The 6,000-nt window shown below is 36.1% G+C and overlaps 1 protein-coding gene across 5 annotated transcripts in view; it reads right to left on the reverse strand.

Moving 5' to 3' along the window:
- Positions 1-3,940, reverse strand: part of gcgra (glucagon receptor a) — a 98,833-nt gene extending 94,893 nt beyond the window's left edge. For 2 of the 5 annotated variants that reach the window (XM_065263214.2, XM_065263213.2), the window contains exon 1: positions 3,683-3,940. The gene's annotated coding sequence lies outside the window, so the exon portion shown is untranslated. Of the gene's footprint in view, positions 1-3,064; positions 3,139-3,682 lie in introns of those variants that run through there. The other 3 variants (XM_065263209.2, XM_065263212.2, XM_065263210.2) reach the window with 3 other exon arrangements.
- Positions 3,941-6,000: the final 2,060 nt, after the last annotated feature.

Below are 6,000 nucleotides of genomic sequence, written 5' to 3' on the forward strand. Positions count from 1 at the left end.
CTGAAACAGCACACGAGCTTTAGCGCGGTAGCGCTCGCGGCCGTTCTCCGATGGACTCGGGTTTTACACACAATATTAATCAGACTTGGTACCCGAAGTAATGAACTAGGACCGACCCGGACCCGACTGACCATTTAAAATATTAACCCAGAACTGTACGGGTCCCGCGTCCTCAGTGAAAGAAGAACTCTAATGGTAAAACTCTGCTCAAGTTCAGAAACATGAAAGGATACTATGTGACACTGAGGTTGCCTCGCGTCGCACCCAAATTCATTGAGAAACAGAGAGCACGTGAACGGACACTCAACGGGAGAGACACAACGTGCTTGCACGCAAAATAAAGCCAACTTGGATGCTATAAACACATATGCACATAAGCATATGCGACCATTTTGGTCGCAGTGTAGTTCCCTGGCTGCTCCGTATGTGCTGCAGTTGATCCAGTTTGCCGCGCTGGATGATGAGTTTATGACACGTACATCATCTTCACGGTCACCCGACCCCCACCTCTCTCTCTCTCTCTCTCTCTCTCTCTCTCTCTCTTTCTCTCTCTCTCTCTCTCTCAACACCTCTCTCTCTCTCTCTCTCTCTCTCTCTCTCTCTCTCTCTCTCTCTCTCTCAACAAAACACGGTTCATCCAGTCGAGTTCAGAAAATACGGAAATTCGTAAAGAGATTTTTTTTTCCTGGGCGGGTCGCAATTTACCTGGGCGCACCGCCCAAGTAGAGCCTATGTATGGGAAACACTGTGATAAAAGAGACGCTCACGTTCACAAAATACACGCAAGACACTCCCTTAAAGCAACACTATGTAGTTTTTTTTACCTTTAAATAATGTCTCTAAAATTATTTCAGTGATAGAACAACTTTTAACTGGACAAATTGTACTGTTGCTGCAACCAGAGCAGCCTCCTAGCTGCTACAAGCACTAGGGATGGGCATGATTAATCGACGATCGATAATTGATCGTTAAGAATTTAGTCGACGACGTTAATATGTTATTGATTTATCGAATACTTTTTTATCTAATGCAGGTTGCGTTGCCTAGCGTAGCATGTGTCTTGAAGCAGTTAAATGAATTTCACTGTGTGTCAGAAATTCAACATTTTACCACCAGGGTGCAATATTTGAAACCATACTCCGTTATCTGTGACCTTCCGTTTTGATTTCAAAAAAATAATCATGAAGAGGTCATGATTTTTTGGAACAAATTAAGTCTCTGTTTAAGAATGCGACTCGCAGCTGCAGGTTCCGCTGCTTTAGAGCACCGCATATTCAAGTGCATATATCTTCCGTTTGTCTAACTAAATGTAGTTTAACTGTTTGCCACAAGTTGATCTTGTAATAAAGGTCTCATGGAGGAAAACGCGCTGTATTTTTGCATTCAACATTTTTGAATTATAAAAGTTAAATAATTATTTTTTATGATAAAAATATTAATGATGAATCAATAGTCGATCGTTAATTCTCCCGACGATTGACTAAAAAAATTTAATCGAATGCGCATCCCTAACAAGCACACTCTGAAAGTGGCGGTGGAGGGTAGGAAACACAGCCCCGCCCCTCCCCATGCCTGCAGAAGAATGTCTGATACAAGGCACTGTTGCGCTTTTCAACCACATGGGGGAGCTGTAAGTCATTTTTACATGGAAACTACATAGTGTTGCTTTAACATAAACATGATTAAACATGAGATTATGTGAGTATCTGGCAAACGCGAGCGTCTCTTTTTTCATAAACCCTTTAGACGCGTCTGGAGCAAGCACTTATTTTCACAAGACACGTGATGCACATAGAATCACTCAATGCGCAGAATACCTATTTTGAAATTACGAACCACACACATGATTGGCTACATATGTTGTAACGAACTTTGCATCGAGTGCCAGCCGCCACTGTAATACATGCAGTACATTATGGGTAGGATTTGAAGAATTATTGGCCGATTAAACATCAATCTAATATAGCATCATCCAAACAACCAGCACTGGGAAACAAATATGCACTGCACTTTTCTGTACAATGACAAGACACTGCAAAAATGCTTTATAAATACTTCAATACTTAACTACTTCATAAAACGTTTAGTTTCAGTCATTGATCCTGATTGGTCAACAGCTGTGTTTTATTTATCATAAAATAAAGGTATTACCACTACACCCAATGATTTTGTGTATCACTACACAGAACCCTTAGCAACAGGGACTATTTTTCTGCAAAAGAAAGGCTTTTAGTGATTTTACTTCATTCGAGTTGCGTTGATAATTATATATATTTATTTTGCTTTAATGTTTCTATTGTGTGGTAACCAACTATAAAAGGAATACGTTTCTCAAGGCTGTATTGTGAAAAAGGCATGGCTGAAGGGGTTGCATTGACTCCGCTTTGGATTGTGCGTTATTGCTTAAATAAATAACCTGCAAATAACTTTAATTTAAAAAAAATTATATTATCTGAAACTTCAAAAAAGGTTCACCGATTTAAGACCATGCACCATGGACACTCAAAAAATATATATATTGTAGTTCCAGTTGTATTTTGCATTTTGGGATATCTTCATTTATAAGTTTAATGGTGTTACCATAATTAAGATTAGTCTATTACATTTTTTTTAGTTATTTATGTGCCACAATACACATCTAGCTACAGTACAATAGGCTATATTATATCATGTTATAGTTTTGTAATACTTCAAAAATATATAGCCCTTTTCATTTCAGTCGTTTCATTATACTTTACAGCAGGTACAGTTTTACAAGTAGTCTTGCAACACTGGAAGCACTTATCTGTCAATGGACGCTTCAGACAAGGAGAAATACACCAATGAATAATATATTACTGTAGGTTCAACAACAGTGCAAACAAATTCATATGGAGAAGAGAGAATTGTTTAAAACAGCGCACGTTCACTTTAATGATGTGGTAAAAGCGATTTGGCAATTCTGCGACTGTCAGCTTGTAAGATAAGAAGCACACAAACGTCGAATGAATCAATACAGTCGATCAGTCAGAAAAATCTATGCTTTAAAATCACCAAACACATGTTTAAGTAAATAACAACTAACCACATGTATTGGTAAATCAAATGTCTGGTCAGGACTCGTCGGTCTGTCAGAAGTCCTGTGGCACGCGCGCTCTCTGTCTGTTTAAACTGTCTGTGGAAATCACCACACCAGTATTTATTCAATGATTTACTACAATTTTAAATAAACCAATTTGTTTTATAACTTTTTAATCGACTAAAGAACGTGGATGTAGAATTATAAAAATATCGGATTTTTAAATTTGATGTGACAGCACACAACGAACTTGATGTACTTTAATTAATATTGTTTTATACATGCATTAAATTGAATTGTTTGAATCGTTTTTCTATCACTAACTAAGTTAGCATTGATAAGAAAAGGTTAAGCAATCAGAACAGCTTGTTTTTAAGTGTTGCCTTTCGCAATAGTAACCTTCATGAACTTATACTAACGTTACCCTTAGGCTTTAACCTTACTACTTTTCCATATTTCGTCAACAAATACAGAATTGAGTTCACGTGTTTATATTTGTAAACTCAAAATAAATGTCGCTTTTAGTGAACTGTCAAGTTTTACGACAAAACAAAAGAAACCAATCGATTTTAAACTGTCCAAAACTCAATTTAAAAGCAGCAGAGGAATAAAAAAGTGCAATACCTGGACGCGTGATTATTTTCGCGAAAGTCCCTAATCTGCCATCTGCAGCCGTTCATCTTCTTCAGCCAAACACAACGAGATTGAATCCCAGTGCAGGATTAACACACCTACAGTAATCCAAAACTGACCGGACTATATCACATCTACTGTTTTTATGATATCGCTTAAATCGCTGATGGTGACACACATGAGTTTGACTCAAGGATCTGTAGACTGAAGTGTTCAAAGTGAAGCTGTGAAGCGTCTGTCCGCCTGCATCATCCTGACGTCACTCTGCCTATATCACAAAACCACAAAGCATTTACAATTTGCTCAAAACCGCTTTACAATTTAACTTATTTTAATTATACATTCAGTGAATAAAACAGTTCAGCCTAAAACAATTTTACGTAAACGTAATATAATTAAAATTAAATTAAATACGTAGAGAATTATTTTCATGGTATGTTATGTTACGAATGTCAATTTCTAGTTTGGCACCTACAATAAAGTTTTTGATTATTTCCACTTGTATTTAAAAAAAAAAAAAAATTTGACTTTTTGTGACAAGATTCCCCCTGTTGTACTAATGTACATCACAGTTGGTGCCTTGGTGTTCATTTAAAACGAGATTATATACCAGCATTGAGAAGAAGACAAGCATTTGTGTATCTTTCTTATGTAATTCACATCAACCTTGTGACATCTTTCTCATGTGACAGCACAATAAACTTTGCAAACTCCAGAGACCTAAACTTTTATGAAACTGATAGGTCTATATTTTTATCCAATAAGTAGTATTACTGGTGCATTCAAAGAAAACTGCATTGAGGGACCGAATTACGTAACACAGGGAGCAGTAAGTCACTTACCATATACAGTATACAGTGTCATGGCTGAGGAATAACTCCATAACCTTTATTTCCTTCAACATGCAAGATCAGATAGCCATCATGCTACAAACACACTGTGCCTGAGATCCATTACAGTGTTATGTCTGTAGGAATCCAGTCCCCTCTGGTGTCAGATTTATTTTGTATGTGAACAATCACTGGGAGGTCCCCAATTAATCTCAACACCACACACCGTGCAATACCATCGTCCATTTAATCCCAGTGAAACCATAAAACATTATTAGTGGTGCTTGCTAAGAAAACTTTGTATTAGTGCTTACTGTATACTGTATGATGGGTTAGGAATAAAACAAACTCATAGTAGCTAAATTTATGTCTGGTGTGGAAAATTGCATAGTACAAAATAAACAAAACGCAAGTATAGTACCTTTTACAGTATTTATTAGACAAAATAATTTAGAAAAAGGTCAAGATAGTAGGCTATTATGGAAGCTGGGTTTTATTTGAATATACAAAAGCATAAATATATATATATATATATATATATATATATATATATATATATATATATATATATATAATAAAGCATATTTGTTTATAATATTTGTTAATCCTCTTTTGTGGTAATTTTTTTAGTTATTGCCATGGACTTTATGTTCATAAACTTTGCACATCATTTTTGCCAAGCCTCCATAAAGGGATGGTTCACCCAAAAATAAAAATTCTGTCATAATTTTCTAACTTTCATAATGTTACAAATCTGTATACATTTCTTTGTTCTGATGAATGCGGAGGAATATATTTTGAGGAATTTTGTATTAAAACTGATCATGAGCCCCATTCACTTCCATAGTAGGAAAAGAGAATACTATGGAAGTGAATGGGGCTCCTGAACGGTTTGATTACAGAGAGAATTTTCATTTTTTTGGGCAAACTATCCCTTTAAATTCTTAACGGGGCATATGATGAAAATCTTTTTTTAGGTTTAAGTGCTAAAACTGGGTCCCCAGTGCTTCTATCAATCTAGAAAATGTGTAAAAGATCAACCCAGTAACTTAGTTTTGGTAAACCATTCTCTACAAGCATGTGAAAAAATAGCTCATTGAAATGTGGTTTCCCCTATGATGTCAGAAGGGATAATACAGCCCCTTAATCTACACTATCCAACCATGGCACTGCCTTTTAGTGCAGAGATCAGCTCAATTGCATTTAAAGGGACACACCCCAAAACAGCAAATTTTTGCTCACACCTACCAAGTGGCAATGTTAACATGCTATAATAATTTATCTATATGGTACTTCACATACGCACTCTGGGGATATCAAAGATTTTTTTACATCTAAAAAAAAGTCTTGTAAAATGTCCCCTTTAAAGCAACACTATGTAGTTTTTTTACCTTTAAATAATGTCTCTAAAATTATTTCAGTGACAGAACAACTTTTAACTGGACAAATTGTACTGTTGCTGCAACCTGAGCAGCCTCC

This window comes from Paramisgurnus dabryanus, chromosome 3 (assembly GCF_030506205.2).
Source record: "Paramisgurnus dabryanus chromosome 3, PD_genome_1.1, whole genome shotgun sequence".
NCBI classification, from domain to species: Eukaryota; Metazoa; Chordata; class Actinopteri; order Cypriniformes; family Cobitidae; genus Paramisgurnus; species Paramisgurnus dabryanus.